Here is a 21,680-nt window from a genome sequence, read left to right as displayed (position 1 = left end):
AGCGCTTCCCTGAGCTCAGCTGGGGTAGACGGAGTCTTAGCCCTTCCGACATTAAGAAGGGATGAGGCCATCGGCCAGTGAGAGATGGCATGGGCACGCGGGTCCTGCAGACTAGTGACCAGGAGAACTCCGCCCCTGGTGTCCTTTTTGCTGCTGGACAAACAGACCTGTGGATTCTCGGCTGTTCTACTTGCTAGATGATGGATTTTCTTCATCTTGTTTACCGAGAAAGAATGTGGTCTCTTAGCCAAGGACTTGGATTCCTGGTTCCTGGTGAGCAGTTTTTTTAGAGTGCTCTGAATCTCTTCATTTATAGAAAGATAATTTTACAAAATGCTCAGCACAGTGCCTGCCTGGGACAGAGCAGATTTCAGCAAATGTGTGTAAAAATCCCAGCTTGGTTCATGGTGCAGGCTGAGACTCCTTGCTGTTGATTTTACATTCTCAACCTCAGACCTACATAACTTTTGGTGGTTATCGTATCATTCCCCTCGGCTGTGTCCTAAAGGCTGTCAGAGGCTCCGTGGGTTTGCTGGGCTGCGTTGCTGTCACCCAATCATCAGTAGATTGAAGGTGCGTTTAGTACATGGTGAACTGAGCACCCAGCTCAGCTGCACAGCACACTGCAGAGCCTGGCGTGTTGCCCTCTGGGAATGCGGGCTGATTAGAAGCAGCACTCAAATGCATTCAGCGCCCAGCAGTCTAGGAGAGGATGGGACCTCATAGCACAAGTTTGGGAAGAGGTCCAAGTTCACCATTGCAAGTGCAGTTTAACTGTCCAGTGTGGATTGCTTTTGTTCCACTGTGAAGTCGAAACCTTGTCAGTGGAGCCCTGCTGAGTTGGAGAGCGTCTGTACTGGCCTGGTTCTCAGGGCTGACGAGAAGCCCCCTTGGCCAGTCCACCTGGTGGTTAGAAAGCGTAGTCTTCCTGCCCTACCTCCTCTGTGCCGAACACCGCCCGAGCCATGACTTACCTGGCTAGAGGCATCCTTCCAGGCCCAGGGATGCCGAGGAAGAGAGGGTGGAGGAAGCCATGGGGGTGGCAGAGCCCCCAGGCGGCTCTGTACACAATGGCTGCATGCCGCATGCCAGCCTTGCACTGGCTGTTGCAGGGGTGCTCCCAACAGCCTGGTGCAGACAGCAAAGGCAGTCGGTGGAGAGACCAGGACCCACAAGGCAGCACATGACCCAGGTAGGAGCTTTTGCTTACAGGAGCGAAGAATGGAGGCCTTGTTGCCCCTTGCACCTTCTCCAGGCCGGCCTCCCTGGGTCAGGTCCCGAAAATCTGCCCATTCCCAGCTGTGGGATCTGGAGTGCTTCACTCACCCATCCTGAGCCTCACTCCCCATCTGTGAAAGGCAGATCTTGGTAACGGTATCACCTGCGTCTTGCCGAGGTTGGAAAGATAGATCTGGGAAGTGGTTAACACAAGCCTGGTCTCTCCTAAGTGTTAGTTGTAAGTGAGTCTGGATGGGGACCCTGGGCCGTGTGGCCACGTGGCCCTTCCACCTGAAGGTCCTCACTGGGTCATGGCTGGAACTTCGGCTTCTCCTGTATCTGTGGGCTTCTTTCACTCAATAGAGTACAGTCAGCGTAACAGGGCCCTGAAACGGGGCTGGAAAGTGGTGTTGGGTGCTGATGGCCCCAGGAGGGTAGGGGCCAAAGGGCACTGAGATGAGCCAGGGGGAGACTCTGCCCCTCTCTCAGCCCCTGCAGCGGATTGCACTCCTCCCCCGCTCCGAGGCCCCAGCCCCCAGACGCTGTCCTTGGTTGGGTGCCCTTTCGAAGAACCAGGGCAGTGGCTGTGAAGGACTCTGCACTGCCGAGGGTGGGGCCTGTGAGCAGACCATCCTGCCACGTGCCACGCTCTGCCCTAAAGGCAAGGGAGAGCCCGGAGGTGCTGGGTGCCTCCCAGATCCCTGGAGTAACATCTTCAGAGTGGACCTTGCAACTTTTCCAAAAGGAGGTTTTCAGAACGTTAGACACATGCCTATTTAATGATAAATACCACAACACTTTGTAAAGCTGGGGCTGGACTTTTTTTGTTTGTTTGTTTGTCATTGCTCAGTGGTACAGCATCCCTCTGTGCATATAGCTGATTAAAAACTGACGATTTTTCATAGATACCCCACACCCGGTAGCTTCGGTTAGTCATGTTCCCACGCCGAGAACCTTTCGCCTGCGTTCTGGGTTAGACATTGTACTGTGCTTCTGCCCTGTTGGAATTGTTATGAGCCTTACAGCATTGTTTAATCCTGTTCTCCGCGCAGGGCCGTGCCTCGGATGAAGTCATTTCTCTGTAGCCTTTCCCTGTTTCCAAGACTTTGCATCTGGATTGATTTCTGTTTATAAAGCTTTCCGGGACGCACTGCTGCAAAGAGTAGTTGAGGACTGTATCTCAAGTGGGCGCACGGGGTGTGTTTCAGAACTGTGCAGTTTCATAAAAGCATTTAAAACACAATCTCCCCGAGTCTGGAAGATTCCGAGTTGGCTTGTAAACAGACTTGAGTGCTTCAGGGTTGAGGCAGACGCTGGCAAATGGAGCCGCAGCATTATGTAAGAGTTCTCTTTTCCTTTACCTGATTTAAGGCTGAGCTGCCCAAGCCGCACACCTACAGCTGTTCTGAGCTGCCACCCCCGCCTCTTGGCTTCTCCATGTCACCACACCCTCCGGAGTCTTCTCCCCATCCCCGGTGTCACCCGTCTCTGCGGCTTTGACTTTTGCAGCGCCTCCACGCGGCTTGCCCCGGCTCTGGCCCCGCTTTGGCTCCCCTCTGCTGGTCGCCTGTGTCCCTCCCTTGTGCTTTAGAGCAAAGGCTCTCAGACTGGAGGCCCCGAATCACCTGCGGGGCTCCTTAACGTGCAGCTTCCTGCAGGGTCAGGGCACAGCTGGGGACGCTCCTGCTGCTCTTGAACCCTCCTCTGCCTCCTCCTGCCCCCCCCACCAGGAACCACTCTGGTCACCTCCCTTCCTGGCTTTGGGAGGGGAAGGCTGGACGTGCCCGGGTGGGTTACCTTGGGGTCTGCAGCCTCCTCTCTCCTCGCCCGCCCACCCCCATTTCACTCCGTTTCTCTGGTGACAGCTGACAGTCTGCGGCTTCCCAGTGGCCTTCCCTTCCCACTCCTGTCCCTGGAGCGTGGCTGCCTCTGTCACGTGGCACAACCATCAGCTGGCCGAGGTGAACGCTTTTCTGGGCTCACTGTCTTCTCCTGAAGTGGGTAACAGGGGTGCATTGTTCCATCGTGCCCAGGAGCAAGACATGTTGCATCTCTTAATTTTTCCATGGCAATGAAGTCTCATGTGAGCCGTGACTCCTCAGAAAAGGCCAAGTGGCTGATGTCAGTCATTTCAGGGATGGCCTCCTGCCCCTGGGTGTACACTGGAAGACTTGTCACTCACTCAGGGCTCCACCCTTCAGAACTTGGTTGGCTGTGGCTGCTGCTTGCTTGGCCGGTGGCTAAGGGCTGCTAAAGTCAGCCCCCATAGGCGTGGCCCTGGCCTTCAGCCCTGGAGAGCCATCCTTGGCGGCTCAGCCACTCTGAGCTCAGGTCCCTGTAGAGTCACCTCTGCTGCCCCGCTGGGCCGTGTCCCTTCTGCTTGCTGCCTCTCACATAGTTGTCTGATCTGGGTGGACAACTCTGTTCTCCTGCTGTTGGCATGTCAGATTTGCTCAGGGATTATCCTTGCTAAAGACCTTCTTAAACATGCACAGTCCTGGGGCTGGCATTGTGTCCCAGTGGGTGAAGCCACCTGCTGCCTGCAATGCCAGCATCCCATATGGGAGCTGGTTCGAGTCCCTGCTTCTCCACTTCCAATCCAGCTCCCAGCTAAATAACCTGGGAAAGCAGCCAAAGATGGCCTGAGTGCTTGAGCCCCAGCCATCCACATGGGAGGCCTGGATGAAGTTCTAGGCTTCTGACTCTAGCCTGGCTGTGGCAACCATTTGGGGAGTGAACCAGCGGATGGAAGATCCCCCCATCCCCACCCCTCCCTGCACCTGTAACTCTGCCTTTCAAATAAACAAATAAATCTTAAAAAAGAAGACAGCCTAGAGTCCTAACTCTACCCCAAGGCCCAGCTGCAAGAGTGCTGTGGGAGCGCCAGGAGCTGGGGTCTGTGGCTTGCACAGCGAGTGCTGCTTGCCCAGCTCTTACAAAGGCTTCTTTAGGATTTGTTCTTAGGACTTCCCTCGACACCTCCCTCAGGACCCAGAAGCACAGAGGGGCCTTCTGTCACCAGTACCCTTCATGGCTCCCCTGCTGCCCAGTTCTGTGCTCAGAACCAGCCCGAGCAAGCCTGGAGGACAGGTTGTGCCTTGGGCATCCCGCCCAAAGCCTGGGGCCTGGCCCTCACCGCGGAGCTGGTGGGCGCAGTCTTGGAGATGGCCACACACAACAAACCAAGGCGGGCAGCATACACAGGGCTTGGCTTTTTCTTTTCTTTGTGGGGCCCTGAGGGAGATGGAATCTGGGGTTTCTGAGGGCTGCCTCCCCTGGTTCTGAGCTTAGACCAGCCATGGCTGAGAATAGTATTATTTCTTGTTATTGGCAAAGTGATCATCTTAGAAGTGGCTTTCACACTTGGCCGGTGGCTGGGGTGGGTTTCACCAAGAGAAGAAGGAGCGGCTTTACAGCAGCTCTGTGTTCCTGGGCAGTTCATCCTGGGCAGGACCCTGGCCACAGCTCCAGAGCCCAGAGCCCCGTCCCCACCCCACCAGAGAGCTGTTAGTTCCAGCTCCCATCACAGCCTCCAAGGGTAAAGTCACAGACTTGTGTAGAATTGAAATGAACAGAAATCTGAGTGATACTCCACGTGGCAATTTTTATATTCCAGAGTGAGATTAAAAAAACACTTTACATGGATTGATGTCAGAGATCGATGATGAAAAATGGGGTGCAGATCCTCTTTCACAAGAAGTCTCAGCGTAATGATATTGTTTTTTGTGTCCTGCCTTGGCTGGAACCAGCAGGGTAGCCATGGCAAGGGGAGGTTGGTTAGACTGTTCTCAGCCTGTGGTTCTGTTACGCAGGGAATAGCTAACATGGCCACGGCCTTGGGGTATTTGCGAAAGGTATTTTCCTTGCCAGGGCCAAATCATTGATTGTATTAGGAACATTTTCTGTGCTGCCCCCCGCCCTGTGTACTTTTAAATTATGAGAGATGGGTTTGGTACTTTGAAAACTCTGCATCTGATTACTGGGGCTGTGTGTGTGTGTGTGTATCTCGTGTGTACACAGCCCCGTGGCTTTAGCATTTAGCAGCGGAGTAGTCTGTCCTGTTCGTTGTAGGACCAGCAGCACCAATTTCACCTGTCAGATGTTGTGCTGGGCTGTGCGAGAATGAGGACGGCTGCCCAGCACACTTCCTGCGGGTGATAATTCACTTTCTTTCTTTTCTTTTTTTTTTTCTTTTGACAGGCAGAGTGGACAGTGAGAGAGAGAGAGACAGAGAGAAAGGTCCTCCCTTTCCGTTGGTTCACCCCCCAGTGGCCGCTGTGGCTGGCGCGCTGTGGCTGGCACACTGCGCTGATCCGAAGGCAGGAGCCAGGTGCTTCTCCTGGTCTCCCATGGGGTGCAGGGCCCAAGCACTTGGGCCATCCTCCACTGCACTCCCGGGCCGTAGCAGAGAGCTGGACTGGAAGAGGGGCAACCGGGACAGGATCCGGCGCTCCGACCGGGACTAGGACCCGGTGTGCCAGTGCCGCAGGCGGAAGATTAGCCTATTGAGCCGCGGTGCCGGCCTGATAATTCACTTTCTGAAAGCAGCTTGTTGGCATGCTGGCTGTTTCGTCCGGACCCAGCCCCCACTGCTAGGTAACTTTGGGAGGCACAGCCCCCCCTGTAGATGATGCGGGAAGCTCAGTGACTTCATGTGCTTTTCTGGAAGGTTTAAGCCAGCAGTAGAGCCACCGTGTTTACACTGTTTGACAGGGAACTACCCCCATTTAAGTACAAGGGGACTATTTAAAAAACTTCATGCAAAAATGGAATTTAAAAGATAAGTTTTTTGGGGGGAGGGCAGAGATTTTTGAAATCCATGTATTGTTTTCTCATAATACACATTTTCCATGAATGTTTGGAGACCCCTTGTAGGTATGGATTTCAACATTTTTTTACACTGAAATAAATTTGCTCTGAATGCCATTTTCCATGAACTTTTTTGAAGTGTCCACAGCTTTCCTGGTGACAGCTTCACTGTGACAGGAACTGACATTGACACAGACTGGGAGTCACCACCTGTCCTATCTGAGCTCCAGCTTAAGGGGACGCAGGCCGAGCAGCTCCCGGTCTTAGCAGACATGTCTGACTGCCCTGCTTTTGGAGATGTGCACAGTTTCCTCCTGAGGCTCAGACCACAGGTACGTTTTTTTGAGATGCAGGAAAACACGCAGAGAGAGACAGACAGGCAGAGCTCCCATTCGCTGGTTCACTCCCTAGATGCCTGCAATGGCCGGAGCTGGGCCAGGTCGAGGCTGGGAGCCAGGGAAGCAATCCAGGTCTCTCATGTGGGAGGGAACAACTCAATTGCTTGAGCTGTGCCTCTCAGGGTCTGCATTGACAGAAAGCTGGAATTGAATCCAGGCACCGTGATAAGGAACCTGGGTCCCTCAACCAGCATCATGACCAGCAGGCCAAACAGCCCCCATGGAGCACAGTTAGTACTGATTTGCTTTGTTTCCAATGGCACATGGCAGAGTATTTGCTGTCCCGTGATGGCCTGCAGATGAAGTTGACTCTCTCCTACCTAGCCAGCCCCAGACCCTCCATACTTTTTCCTGGGCCCCAGTCCGTCCTTGGTGCCCCCTCTCCATCCTCCCTCTTACTCCTCCCCTCCCCTGTTCCTCCCTCCTGGCCCTGACAGCCCCTTGTCATTGGGAGTTGGCTGACCACATCATCTGTGAAGGTCTTGGGGAGGGGGTGCGCACGAGTTTCCTTATTTTCTTAGCACAAAAGCTTGAGCTATTAGAATTTCCCAGCTGTTTGGTTGCTGGCTAAATGGCAGTGGATTTCCCCTGAGCATCTGAAAACATGGTGCTCATGGCTCTTTGTCTGCAGATCTGAGTTTTTTACTGAAGACCGAGGCGGGAGATATGTTAGAAAGAGAGCAGATGCAAGATGTTAGGCTTTCAAAATTGGTCCTGCCGCCAATCCTGAGCCTATCTGAACATCTCATCCTGCCCTTCGGCTTGGTTTTCTCCTGCAACGTAGTATTGTTGAGAGTTGCTTCAAGCTTTTCCCCCCTGCCTTCCTTCTCTCTTACCTCCTGCCATTAATTTCAGATTACCCTGCTTTGTTAAGGCCAAAGTAATGTGCAAAGTAAAACCCTAAAATGTTTAGAAGCTATGCAGTATTATATCGTAAACCTGTAAAAATTCTTAGCTAAGTTAGTGGTTTGGAAGGAGTTTCGTGAGAACTCCTTCAGCTAAAAGGTAGTAAAGTAAATGCCTTAAAATAACTGAACTTTGGCTTATAACAAGGCCATTGTTTGGCAGTGTCTACCTTTTAAAAACTTTCCAGAACTTGGAAGAGGAAATGATTCTGAGACAAAGTAGTGACTTAAAAAAAAAAAAAGACAACAAATTAGCGCTGACATTATTTGCCGACAATTGATTTCTTGTCTTCCAGTGTTTTACCCAACACATTCTGAGTACATTGGACCACGTGAAGAACTGGAAGATTAGCTTTGCTTTTTCTTTTCTGTTTTTTTTTTTTTATTGAAATTGGTTTTGCAGAAGTGGAAATTTGGCAGCAAGTATGGAAACTAGCAAGTCAGTTTACAGTGTTCTGTGCTTCGTGGTTTAATGAAACCCCCAAGAATGAGGAAAGACTGTATGGCTCTGGATAGGAGAAGGCTACGCTAGTACAGGGTTTGCCTTTTCCGGAAGTTCATTTTTGCCCTGATTATTTTGGTAGCATTCAGAGTGGCCTGTCCAGACATTACCTGGTTAATGGTGGCTTCCGGGATAGGCAGGATTTCCACTTCAGTAGTTATTTTTCAATGGTCTCGTGGAGAAAGTGCTTCTGAGAACAGTGTAAGAAATTTCCAAGAACAATGTAAATGAAGAGGAACTTGGTACTTACAAAAAAATCTGTGACCCAAGAGACAGCAATTGGCTTACAAGACAGTGGCCATCTTAACAAGTCAGATGCTGTGTTCTGAACTTGAGCTTGAATGACATAGTGGAAGCATATTTCTGTTTTTGTAGTGAGAATAGTTGGAGCATCTGTGTAGGGGAAGCCCATTTGAATGATGGTTTCAGCCAACATCAGCATTGTGGGTTTTCCAGCTTGCTGGAGCCCTAAACCCGCCTGACAAGCATGCTTCTGCCTTCCTCCGGCCCAGTGGGCAGTGTGGGAGTTCCTTCTGAACATAGTGTCATCTCTTCCTTGGGCAGTTTCTGGGTTTCAGCACCAGGCCTGGTCCTGCTGTCCAAGTTGGTGTCCTCCATTGAGTTCCTTTACCTGAGTCTTCCCAGATGGCCCTGCCTGTCACTACAGCTGATGACCCTTTCCACTGGCAGGCGTCTACGTTAACATGCTTACTCACGCCACCTGAACGCCTGGCTCATGGCAGGCTCTCCCTGCTGTGGGTTCGAATGTGCATTAGGGGAGTTAAGGCAGGCCACCTTGATCTGCAAATGACCAAGGTGTCCAGCGTGCTTTGTTCCTGTGCCCCTGGTGGGGTCCCCTGGGGGCTTGTTAGGAATGCAGAGCTTTGCGGCTCACTGCAATGTAATGATCTGAATGGTCTGTTCTGCGGTGCGGAGCCCTGCTCGTGGCGCTTTGTGCCAGACCTATTGGGATGGCCACCTCCAGGTTTATCAAAGCAGTGGGAGCCAAGGCAAAGATCTGTTGGCAGTAGAACGTATTTTCATTAAGTTGGAGCCCAGGCTTTATTTGGAAAGTTCGTGGACAGATAGCACAGATGGGGAGTTCTGTTTGGCTCCAGCAGAGAACACTGAGCTCCTGCCTGCTCTCCAGTTAGTTCCTGAGGTTCGCAGGGTTGTGCTGTCCACGGCCATCCTTCAGCAAACCTGAACGCTCCATTGCGAGGCTAGAGCCTGCTTTCTCTGTAGGTCGAAATCAGTGGTAGATGGTGGACTCATCTTAGTAGATCGCAGTCAGCGCTAATGAACTCTTCTGCAGGGGCAGGTGTGGAGTCTCGTGCTTAAGACACTGGTTGGGACACCTGAGTTCTACACTGGAGTACCTTGGTTCGAATCCGGGCTGCAGCTCCCGTGTTCAGCTCTCTGCTAAATACAGACCCCAAGAGGGAGCTGTGACAGCTCCACTAATTGGGTTCCTGCCACCATGTGGGAGAGCTGGATTGTGTCTCCTGGCTTTGGCTCTGCTCCTGTCCTGGCTGCTGGGAGCATCTGGGGAGTGAACCATCAGATGGGGGCTTTCTGTCTCTCTGCCTCGCAACTAAGTAAATGAATGAACAAATGAAAAGGTGATATACTATGGAAAGGAAGACAGTATATTTCATATACTGTGGCTAGGTATTGTTTTTAGAAGCTTGAAGACCATTACCTATGTGATGTGTGTGTGTGTGTGTGTTTAAATATTTCAACCACTGTGCATGTGGATATCTATGTGCAGGGAGACTTCAAAAAGTTCATGGAAAAATGGAAATAAAAGTAAATTTTCATGTAAAAATTTGAAATTCACGCATAGTTTTTATCATAATGTGCATTTCCCGTGAACTTTTGGAAGACCCTGCATATCACTCTGTATATGTATATATGTAAGTCTACACATGGATATGTTGCATGAAAACGTTTGAAAGTACAAGGGGCCAGTCTTATGGTACAGAGTTAGGGTACTGCCTGCAACACTGACATCCCATAAAGGTGCTGGTTCGAGTCCAGACTGCTTCACTTGCTATCCAGTTCCCTGTTAATCTACCTGAGAAAGCAGGGTGCCTTAAAGACAGCCCAGGTACTTAGACCCTTGTCACCCATGTGGGAGACCCAGATGGAGTTCCAGGCTGTTTGCTTCGGTCTGGCCCAGCGTGGCTGTTGTAGCCCTTTGGGGAGTGAACCAGCAGATGGAAGATCTATGTCTCTGCCTCTTCTTCTCTCTCTGTAACTTTACCTTTCAAATGAATAAATGAATCTTTTTTTTTTTTAATTTGACAGGTAGAGTTATAGACAGAGAGAGAGAGACAGAGAGAAAGGTCTTCCTCCTGTTGGTTCACTCCCCAAATGGCCACTACGGCCGGCACTGCGCCGATCCGAAGCCAGGAGCCAGGTGCTTCTTCCTGGTCTCCCATGTGGGTGCAGGCGCCCAAGCACTTGGGCCATCCTCCACTGCCTTCCCAGGCTACAGCAGAAGAGGAGCAACCGGGACTAGAACCTGGTGCCCATATGGGATGCTGGCTTCGCAGGCAGAGGATTAACCAAGTGAGCCGCGTTGTGTGCTGGTTGTGTCTGGCACTCTGTGGCCACTCCCTGCAACTTGTTGGCAGGTCAGGTGAGTGCCAATGTGGATCTTGACACACTTGGGTTTCTTTCTGCATTGCATGATGTAGTTTTTTCTCTGATCTCCTGCACTGGCTTTCTCCTAGTACCAGGGATTCGGCACATAGAAATGCAGCTCTCTGCAGAGTGTTGGGTCTGTATTTAATGTTAAATATTAATAGTGGTCAATAAAACAAACATAATCTTTGGGTTATGAAAACAAGTCTTGAGATTTTGTTATTACAGCACAGACTTATTTTTCTTTGTCTTGTTTTCCTAATAAGTTTTAGGGTTTTAGAGAAATGACAATTTATTTTCATTTTCTTCTATGTTTTTAAAAAGCTAATTATTTCTTTATTTAAGAGGTGAGGGAAAAGAGTAAGGGAGAGAGAGAGAGAAAGTGGGAGAGAGAGAGAGAGAGAGGGAGAGAGAGAGAGGTAGAGAGAAAGAGAGAGAGAGAACGAGAGTGAGCACTCCCATTGGCTGGTTCACTCCTCAAATGCCCACAGTGGCCAGGCTGGGGTGTGACTGAAGCTAGGAGTTGGGAACACAATCCAGATCTCTCTGTGGGTGTCAGGTTTATTTGGACCATTGCTGCTGCCTCCTAGTGACTGCATTGCAGGAAGCTGGCGTCAGAAGCTAGAGCTGGGACTCCATTGTGGGATGCAAACGTCTTAACTGCAGGGCTAACCACCCACTCCCTATTTTATTTCTAATAGTACTTGCTGGAAAGTTAGGGACATAATGAGTTTTCTGGAACCTTGCTGCTTTGGCAGCCTGCAACCGAGTTGTCTCAGTGCCTGAGAAGTCCCTGTTGTGGCCTGCCAGTGTGGCACAGTGTCCATGTTCATCTCTGTCCATGGGGATCAAAAATGACCAAAAGGATCTGGGTCTTCAAGAAGTCTGCCTGTGGGGCTGGCGCTGTGATGTAGCGGGTAAGGCAGTGCTGGCATCCTATATGGGCACTGGTTTGAATCCCAGAGGCTCCACTTCCGCTCCAGCTCTCTGCAATGCCTGGGAAAGCAGTGGGAGACGGCCCAAGTCCTTGGTCCCCTGCACCCACATGGGAGATCTAGAGAAAGTTCCAGGCTCCTGGCTTCGTATTGGCCCTGCCTCTGCCGAATACAGCCATTTAGGGAGTGAACCAGCAGACAGAAGACTCTCTCTCTGCCTGTGCCCCTCTAACTCTGCCTTTCAAATAAATAAATAAATCTTTTAGAAAATAGTAATAACTAAAAAGAAGTCTGCTTGTGGGTGAAGGACTTGCAGCTTTTCCCAAATGGAATAATAAAGTCTGAGTTTGGAGAAGCTCTGATAGATACCTTTGGTTTCATGGTCATTCCCATGACCAAAGCATATTCAGTTTTGATAGCAGCCGGCAAAAACGGAACCATTTCACTGTTGCTTCTGCTTTATAGAGGCCCCTTCGTTTCTATTTTGGGATAAGAAAACTCGAACTAGGCCAGACAGCCAGCAGACGGAGTCTGGCTGCGGATCCCTCTCGCTCCTCCCGGCCGAGCTTGTGTCTGCCGGGCACTGCCTGGTGCTGCCCTATCGGGTTGGCAGGGCATCGGTGAAATGTTGAAGCGGCTTTGTTCGCACGGCACCTTTGTGTGGTCACTCCACCGGGGTGGCCGTGGGTGGGGGCGCGCGCTGTGGCCCTCCTGTGGGGAGGCGGCTGGCCGTGCTGCCTGCTCTTCTGTGGCTCGGGCCGCCCTGACCCTCTGCTCTGCCCCCCAACCCAGTTCAGTGAGTGTGAGAGCAGCTTCCTGGAGCTGGGGAGGTGTGGGTCCTAGAAAAGACAACGCTCTGTGCTTCGTATCTCTCGGCAGTCCATCTCCTCTGGTAGAGAATGGCCCCTGAGAGATAGGGGCCCAGTTGTGCCGCATCAGCCCATGAAGATGTCATAGAATCACCGTGTGGCATGGACGGGTTGGATGAATAAGTGAACACACACAGGAGTTCTGTGAAGTGCATACCAGAGTGGGCCTGATGGATGGATTCCAGTGCCTCCCTGCACCTGGGGTGGGGGTGCAAGCCCATCTCCAGTATTCCCGGAAGAATAGCATCAAGCCAGACGGTGTTGGGAAAGATGCCTCTGTTTGCTGTTTCTTCCCCATAATCTCTGTAGCACTGAACCTCACAGAGACTATTGTGTGTACTTCCCTCACCTAGGTGATAATTTTCGTAAAATGGTGCTCTTCCTGTCTCTAGGCTGCCTTGTGTTTATTCATTCTTAGGAGTTATTTATTAATTTGAAAGGCAGAGTGACAGTGAGAGAGACAAGAGAATATTCTGTCTGCTGGTTCACTCCCCCACATGCCTGCAATAACCTGGGGCTGGGCCAGACCAAAGCTGGGAGCCTGGAACACCACAGGGGTGGCAGAGACTTAAGTACTTGAGCCATCTTCTGCTGCTTCCCAGGCACTTCAGCAGGAAGCTGGATTGGAAGTGGAGCAACTGGGACACAAACTCCCATTCCAGCATAGGATGCAGGCATCCTGAGGGGTGACTCACCTGCTGTGCCACAGTGTCTGCCCCTTCCTGGTGTTTGAAATGGGCCCATTTTCCAGACATCCTGTTCCAGAGAAAGGAAGGATGCCTGTGACCATGGTACTCTTTTCATCTTGGTCCCAGACACATTTTGCGTTTACCCTGGGGTGTGAGAATGTTAGAGATATGGAGCAGGTGCACCTTGCTCCCCTTGGTCGCCGTTTGGTCTCCTGCCACTCGTGCCTCCCCGTCCTGGTGCAAGGGCCGTCATTGCCCCCTGCTCCTTCTCGGGAGCGCTGCCTGCTGCCTGCTCTCCTTCTTGCTGTGCCCTGCAGGAGCTCTGGGCTCCCAGATGCATCAGGAGTGTGTCATTCCGGAGATGGTTTGGGCTGGGTGCAGCCGCCAGCGCCATGAGACTCGATCATCATTTTGGAAAGTCACGTGTGGCTTCCTCAGACCAGTCGCACCATGATGTATGGGACATGAGGGATTCAGGATTCAGGCAGCACCTCCTGGGAGTGTCTGTGCTGATTCACGCTCTTCCGTGCCTTGCTCTGGAGTGAACTGTTCTTCCAAAGGCTTCATTTCTTTTGTGCAGGCCCAAGGTGCACAGGCCAAGCACAGGGCTTTGTGTAGGGCTTGTGTTTTGTGAGCTTATGGAAAAGGCATGCATTTGCTGGAGCCGGGGGAGGGGAAGCTGCTGGTGGTGGTGGTGTCAGGTCTGCCACCTGGGGCCAATTATCCCTCCCCTGCCTGCTCCTTCCTCCTCACGGGGAGGGGCAGCTCCGTGAGACCCCCTGCCAGGTCCCTGCTGGCCCCTAGGGAGAGGCTTCCCAGCTGAGGGGCCTTGGCTATTTTCACAGCTAGAGATGGGCTCAGGAGAGCTGCGATTCTGCTGGGAAGAAGGGCTGAGTTTGTTGAAATTCTGTGCCTTGTGTCGTGGAGCTGCTGTTTTTAGTTTTTCTTGGCTGCGGTGTGAGACTCCTGCTGCCGGAGTGGAGAGGCTGAGCAGAAGGGGATAAACCTTGGCGATGACGCTCGCGGTCCCTGAGTGATTTATGAAGGAGTGAGAATCTGTAATAAATTCCTGAATATAGAATTCAGGGGAGCATGACAGGTTTCTGTAATGAATGAAGTTTTCATTTTGGACCCTTAAGTAATTGAACTGAGTTGAACATTTTTTAAAATATCCCTGTTATTAAAGCCAGTTCTTTGAAAATCTAAAATAGACACAACGTTAGTCACAATATTCTTTGTAACAAAAACAATAATGTATCTCCTAACAGCAGCAGGAGAGGAATTCAACTTTTATTTTAAGCTAAAACCCTTTCCTAAAAGAATTTAAAATGATTATGTTAAAAATAAAAAAAAAAATCCTAAAGAACATAGGAAATAGGTTGTACTGAGAGTTGGATTAGCATTTTATTTTAGAATTTTTTCATTTTGGTTGAGAATGAAACATTTATTGATATGATTGGAAAATTAGGAATGAATAACCAGTTCTTACTTGGGAAACTTTCTCAGGGAATTTTTCGGTTTTGACTTTGAGCTGTGAGGCAGTGCAGTGGCCAGGAAACAGCACGGATGTTTGGCTACAGTGGTAGTCACTGAGCAGCGCTTCCCAGCTCTTGACTCAAGTTCACGGGTTCTGGAGCAAATGTGCATTCATGATTCGGGAGCAGAGCGTGAGGCTGTTTGTCTACCTGTTTGAAGTGCTGAGCTCTGCTTTGGAGGTGTGGACAAATTCAGTTGCTGTGGCCTTCCTCCCATAACCAGACAGTGACAGACCCGAGATCTTTCAGTTTGGCTTAGGAAATTGCTCCCCCAACCCTGCATGCCACACAGCCCTGCAGAGTGTCCAGACGCCAGGGTGATGGTGAGGCGGTTCTCTGCCCACAACAAGCTCATTGTCGACGAGGAGAAATGAATTTTCACTTCTGGTGGGTGAGGCAGGGAGGGGCTGTTCTGTTGGACCATCAGTGCATGCGCCGAATACGTCCATGCATATCTTCTATCTCCCATATTTATTTATTACTAGTAAATTAAGTGTATTTGTTTTCTGCTACCACATCACAAATGATACACTTAGTCGCTTAAAACAACACCTTTTTTTTTTCTTAAAAAAAAAAAAGATTTATTTATTTATTTGAAAGGAAGAGTTACAGGGAGACAGAGGCAGAGAGAGAAAGGTCTTATATCCGCGGGTTCACTCCCTAGATGGGCGCAGTGTGTAGGACTGGGCTGATCTGAAGCAAGGTCTTCTTCCAGGGGCCAAAGCACATGGGCCATCTTGCTATCTTCTCCTGCTTTCCCAAGCCATAGCAGGGAGCTGGATCGGAAGTGGGGCACCCGGGTCTTGAACCGGTGCCCATATGCGATGTTGGCACTGCAGGCAGCCGCTTTACCCGCTCGCTACACCACGGCACTGGCCTCAACACCCATTTTTCCCCCTAAAGAAACCTTTTATTTAAGGAATTCAGACTTCATGCATTTCATAAGTACACCTTTAGGAACACAGCGATTCTTCCCACCATACCCTCTCACCCTCCTCTTCTCCTTCTCCCTTTCCCATTTTTTAATCTCACAGTTTCTGGCTCTCAGGGCTGTGGTGGAGGCACTGGCTCGGCTGTGCTCTCCCTGGAGGTCTGAGTGGGGAGGCGTCTGCTTTCAGGCTCATGCTAGTTTTGGGCAGGCTTCGTTTGCTTCTAGCTGTAGGACAGGTGTCCCTGTTTCCTTGCTGGCTGTCAGCCGAGTACTGACCTCAGCTGCTGGAGCCCCCGTGGACCCTGGCTGTGTGGCCCCCCTGCCATGGGCTGGGCCAGAAGCCGCAGCTCACTTCTTTAGAGCCACTAGGGGAGCCCCTCGCCGACTAGCCACGGAATTGTACACAGCAAGGCCTGAGCCAGGCGGTGGCCACTTTTGCCCTACTCCGTGGGTTGGCAGCAAGTCCCAGGTCCTGCCTGCACTTGAGGGTGTGATCCGTCATGCCTGCTGGGTGATGCTTCTGGTTATTGCACTGACTTGTGTTCCCTGAGAGATCTGAACGTTTGAGTCCCCGGAAGACTGATGAGAACTATCCCGGTTGAGGGATCCAGACTAAGATCTAGACAATCAGAAGTGCATTGTTTTCTTCTCTTAGTAGGTAGAAAACTGGAGAAAGATGCCCGTGGAGCCATGATACTGATAGAAAGGAGTTGGGTGAAAACGGTCGGGTGCGTGGCTCATGGGGTTTGGGGTGGACGTCCATAGGAATCTCACCAGGTCCCCTCGCCGGACGCGGTCATTTCGCATCCGGGTGTGTTGGCATTGGCGGGTGGCTCAGGAGTGACATATGGCAGGAACGTGCCTGAGGAGCACGTCTCCTGGAGTGCACGAGCTAGACAGATGGTGGCTCATTCAACCTTGGGCACGAGCGTGTCCTCCACACCGGCGGTCTGGGTATCAGAGGCAGAGCTTCACTGGGGTGACCTGAAACTGCTTGGTGAGTTGCAGCAGTCGCCTGCTGAGGCCTGGCCTGGCCCCACCTGGGAGGCTGTGACGCGCATAGAGTGTGTGCTAAGTTGGGTTGAGGATGCTGGCGGCAAGTGGTGGGCACTGCACAAAGTCTGGAGCTCCAGAGAGAGGGATGCCCCCGCAGAGTAGAGGTCACACAGGGTCATGCACACGACCCTCCTGGCTGGCCCTCTGCTAGTGTAGGGATTGCTGCTTCCACCAGATGCATTCTGGGAGAGGAAGCAGGTGCAGCAGGGCCCGTCTCCCTGCAGGTAAAGATTGGATGGCTCCGCCTGCGGTCGAGAGCATTTGCATTGTTAAGAAAATGGGCTTTTCACAGACTGACTTGGGACGTCTGAATTAGCAAGAACAAGGTACCCACTCCACAAGGACGCTGTCCGTTGGGTGTCCGTGGCCTCTCGCTGCAGGAAGGATGCGTGTCTTTGGGGGAACCAGTGCGTGTCTTCTGACTGAGACGAGCACTCGGTGGGGCCCTGTGGCTGCCAGCCGCCGGGAGGGGGCTCTTGTCCCAGTTTAGTCACATCCCTTACCCCAGATTTTTTGCTATAATTATTCACTCGTCATTCCCTTTATTACTTGACGCCTATCTTTCTATTTTTATTTTATTCATCTTGATATTTGTGCCTTTTACTGGGACAGCCCTCAAATCTATTTTTTGGAACTTAGGGAGGGTTGATAATGCATTCAGGTAAACTGCAATCCGTTTTCTCTTCCTTTCCTGGCAGCTCCAGCTCCACGCTTGCGACCTCGGACCTCTCTGTCCGGTTGGGCGGATTTCAAGCTCCGACATCAGTCTTCCAGCCCTTTGAACGGTGAGTGGCGTCTGAGCCTCTGGGCTCCTCACTGCGCGCGCCTTTCCGAGAGAGGTCGCCTCCTGGTGGGCTGCGTCCGCGTTTGGCGGTGTCGCGCCTTTGTGCGTGTGTTTCCTTCTGCGGGAGGCTGAAGTGTAAGTGGCTGAGGCTGTGGGCGTGTGGCACTGGGAGCTTAGCTGGCTAAGCCGTGCATTCTGCCCACCTGCAGAGCCCGCCGCAGGGTCAGCCCCAGGTCTGGGAGGGGTCCCGGAGAATCCTGCCGGCCCCCACTCGTCCACTGTCCACTTTCCACATGAGGCACACCCCTCCCCCTCGCCAGGCCTCTGTTTTGATAACTCTTAAGTGATCTTGGTGATTCCTGACCTGCCTAATTAATTGTCAGGCTTCATTTGGTGTCAGGGAACATCCAATACAGAAATACACGAGAAGCTTCCAGAAGATAAGAAATTCTATCAAGCATAAGATACAAACTTTTTATAAATTGTTAACACGCCAGGTGGTATGACTCACGGTATGGCAACTCTCTGACTAGAATGTGAGCTTTATTAGTTTTATTCCCTCCTGTCACCCTCCCCCCGCCACGATCTAGAACAATCTGGCCTTGTCAAAGGCATTTCAGTTAAATTTTTGTCAAATGAAGTGAACTGATGAAGATCCCCCCTGGAGACCCTCAGGGCATAAGCAGGCCTTTCTGTGCGTGGTTGCTGTGGGGGTGAGAGGAGGCAGTAAGAGAAACAGGGACAATTTAATGTGCATTTGCACGCAGATCCTTGCAATTTAAAAAATTGTTGATTTATTTTTACTTATTTGAAAGGCAGAGAGACAGAGACAGAGAGATCTTCCATTTACTGGTCTACTTCCCAAACACCCACAACAGCTGGGGCTGGGCCAGGCTGAAGCCAGGAGTCTGGAACTTCACCTAGATGTCTCAGATGGGTGGCAGCGGACCCAGGTACTTGCACTGTCACTACTGCCTCCACGTTAGCAGCAAGCTCATGAGAAGCAGAGCCAGGTCTTGGATTCAGACACTTCGAAATGGGATGTGGGCATCCCCAGTGCTGTGCTCACCACTGCACCCAACAGCCTCCCCCGGCAGACCACATTCCGGGTCAGTGCTGGGTGCAGCTCCTCTGAATGGCTGAGCTGAGGTAGCGCCCGTGTGTTTCACTCCTGAGTGGACTTCACTGTTGTGGGTCTGAAAAGTCGGGGTCTGTTTGATTGGTGTTCATGGGGCGTGTGGGATGGTTTCACAGCAGTGCGCCTCACAGACGCTCAGTGAGCTGATAAGATACTCCTTGTCCATGGGATCCGCTGTGAGACTGGCAGAGCAGCCTGATGTTTGAGAATCCCTTATCATGGCTGGCTTGGGTGTGGATGCGCTGCAGTGTTTTTCCTCCCTGGTTTGGCACAGCCGCAGTGAGCACGGAGTGGGAGGCAGGCGCGCATCTCCTCCAGGGCAGGTGAAGGTGGAGGGCAGTTGGTTTTCTCTCGCTTGCCTCTTGTGCAGTCCCCATTGAATTTAGTCAGCCAAACCTAAAGCTGTCTCCAAGTGGAATGTTTTACTAAGTAGCTGAACACACCAGTGCACTCTGCCCCCGAGGATCCTGGGACTTGGTTTTCAAAACTTTGGGAAAAGCAGAAGTACTTCTTGCAAATTATATAAGTACCTGATCTCCCCCTCTTCTACAGCGTTGCCTCATTCTGTCAGCTATTTAAAGTAGCTTTTCAAACTTGGTAATGGAAAACTTTTCTTGACTGCAGTACTGTGTGTGGATGTAAAATTAACCACAAAGCTGCAACGCTCCTGCCGAACTTCCCCGTATCTGCAGGAAGGACCACGTGCCGCCTGGAGCATCACGGGTAATTTTCAGGCACAGACTTGGATCCTGAGGTGTTGCAAGAACTTTCGCACCTCTAAAATAGGCTGTGACAGCTGAGGGTCCTGGAATGTGTATTTGCTGTGTTCCTTGTAAAATTCTGTCCCTTAAACAGCTTGCAGCTGGACTGTGAGACATTCCTAAGTGCTGATAGAATGGACAGGTGGCATTACCTCGCTTCTCTGTCGGCTTGCCTGGGAAAGGCCTCCGGCATTCGCCACACAGTGTGCCTGATTCTTTATGGCACGTTTATTTGGGCTTGCTTCTAAAATGAGGTTGGGTCTCTATATTTAGGGTTTTTCTTTTTTCTTTTTGTAAGATTTATTTATTTTATTCAAAAGTTTGCATGACAGAAAGAGAGACAGAGAGGCAGAGATCGAGGTGGAGATATCTTCTGTCTGCTGTTTGACTCCTCAGATGCCCACAATGGCTAAGGCTAGGGCCAGGCTGAAGCCAGGAGGCAGGAACTCCACCTGGGTCTCTCATGTGGGTGGCAGGAAACCAGGTACTCGAGCCATCATCATCTGCTTCCTCCCAGCTGGTTTAGCAGGAAACTGGATCATAGGTGCAGAGTAGCCAGGACTGGAACCAGCCCTCTGACATGGGATGCAGACCTCACAAGCAGTTATGACACAGACCCCTCCACCCCCATATGTTCAGGTTGTGGCTGCATGTGTGTTTAGATTTTGAGATGTGTCCCCCCTTTAAAAAAAGATTTATTTATTTTGAAAGGCAGAGATATATTTATGTGTGTGTGTGTGTATATATATGTGTGTGTATATATATATATATATATATATAATATATAGAAGAGAGAGCGAGAGAGAGACACCAGAAGCCTGGAACTCCCTCTGGGTTTCTCAAGTGGGTGACAGGGGCCCAAGTACTAGGGCTAAGTACTAGGGCCATCATCTGCTGCCTTCCCAGGCACATTAACAGGAAGCTGCATCGGAAGTGGAGCAGCTGGGAACCGATATGGGATGTCAGTATCACCCACTGCACGACATCACCTGCCCTGGCACAGCCCCTTCGCTGGACTGTGTCTGTCTGTAAGGTGCAGCCAGAAGACACAGATTTTGCCCAGTTCTGCCCCTGCCCCTTGGTCTATTACCCTCTCTGAGTCTCAGCTTTCCTCCTTTGTAAATGGGGTACTGAGTTTCCTGTGGAATCATTAGAAGGTGCCTGATTCACCGCTGGATGCCCAGCAGGTGCTGTGGGATGAAGGGAGGACTTTGAGAACTGTCTGATGCAGTGGCCAGAGGGCCCTCAGGCTGAGGTGTGGCGGCTGGTAGGGAAGAATCCTCCCCCCTCCACACACACACATTGAATTTCCTTCGACGCCCTTAGGGGGCTGGAGTAGATGGTGAAGGCCGAGGTGTTGTTGAGTTTTCTGCTGAGTATGTGTTTAGATTGGACCTCCTCTCTGGTTCTGAAGGCACAGCCCCTTTGCTGTACCATGCTGTGCCCTTTGTCCCTTCATGTGAGACCTGGGGTCCCAGTGGAGAGTGCTCTGTAATGAGAATGTAGCCTAGACAGAGAGTGGTCTTCATCCGCTGTTTCACTCCCCCCAATAGCTGCAATGGCTGGAGCTGCACCGATCCGAAGCCAGGAGCCAGGGGCTTCTTCCGGCTCTCCCATGCGGGTGCAGGGGCCCAAGCTCTTGAACCATCTTCTACTGCTTTCCCAGGCCACAAGCAGAGAGCTGGAGTGGAAGAGGAACAGCTGGGACACAAACCGGCACCCACCTGGGCTGCCAGCGCCACAGGCAGAGGGTTAGCCCACCACGCCACAGAACTGGCCCCAGTCATGTTCTTTTTCCCTGATGTGTATACAAAGGTACAGTAAGATAGATTAAATCATGAAAATGTGATCAGACCAGAGCAGTCGGAGCTGTGCTGTAAGTGACATCTTGTACCTGGGGTTCCCTAACTTGCAGGAGAATTTAAACTCCACCTTAATGTTAGGGTCACTAAGATGCAGGAGCAGCTGAGTGGTGGCGGGCGGAGCCCCTGCCAGCCATCCAGGTTGTCATCAGGGATGACAAGGCCGCCGCTGCTGGGAGTCCAGGGAGAGCCTGTAGATGTGTCGGTTCGGGGGTTCCCTGGGTTCCTGAGCTTTTCGGGCTACCGTCAGGCACTCCCCCTCTCCTCTCCCTGCCTCCCTCCTGCCTGACCCGTGTCGCTCTCTGTGTTGTGTCCGGGGACTCAGCTCCCGAGCTGCATCTCACCATTTCCCCACAAGCTTCCACTCCAAGATGGAAAAAATAACCAGAGCAAGGCTGTGCAGGGTGCTGTGTGAGCAGGCGTCCAGGCTGCAACAGGAAAAACCTGCCACACAGATAAAGCCAGCAGGTGGGAACTCTCGGAGACCGGGGGAAGCGGCTCGGGACCTGGGGCCTGGGGAGTTTTCTCAGCCGGCGTCTTGGGTTCCGTCTTCTGTCACGAGGTTCCGTTGCATTCCCGCGACGTGGATGAGCACCTTTGCATTTTGTCTTAAACTGAAACGTGCTAGCAGTGTTGTCA

The 21,680-nt window shown here is 51.5% G+C and overlaps 1 protein-coding gene across 3 annotated transcripts in view; it reads left to right on the top strand.

Moving 5' to 3' along the window:
* LDLRAD4 (low density lipoprotein receptor class A domain containing 4) overlaps positions 1–21,680 on the top strand; it is a 418,309-nt gene that overhangs the window by 39,926 nt on the left and 356,703 nt on the right. For all 3 annotated transcript variants that reach the window (XM_062201310.1, XM_062201306.1, XM_062201307.1), the window contains exon 2: positions 17,195–17,281. The gene's annotated coding sequence lies outside the window, so the exon portion shown is untranslated. The remainder of the gene's footprint in view (positions 1–17,194; positions 17,282–21,680) is intronic.

Source organism: Lepus europaeus, chromosome 9 (genome assembly GCF_033115175.1).
Source record: "Lepus europaeus isolate LE1 chromosome 9, mLepTim1.pri, whole genome shotgun sequence".
Taxonomy (NCBI): domain Eukaryota; kingdom Metazoa; phylum Chordata; class Mammalia; order Lagomorpha; family Leporidae; genus Lepus; species Lepus europaeus.
The sequence above is the reverse complement of the archived record's forward strand: the minus strand, read 5'-3'. Positions and strand labels throughout refer to the sequence as shown.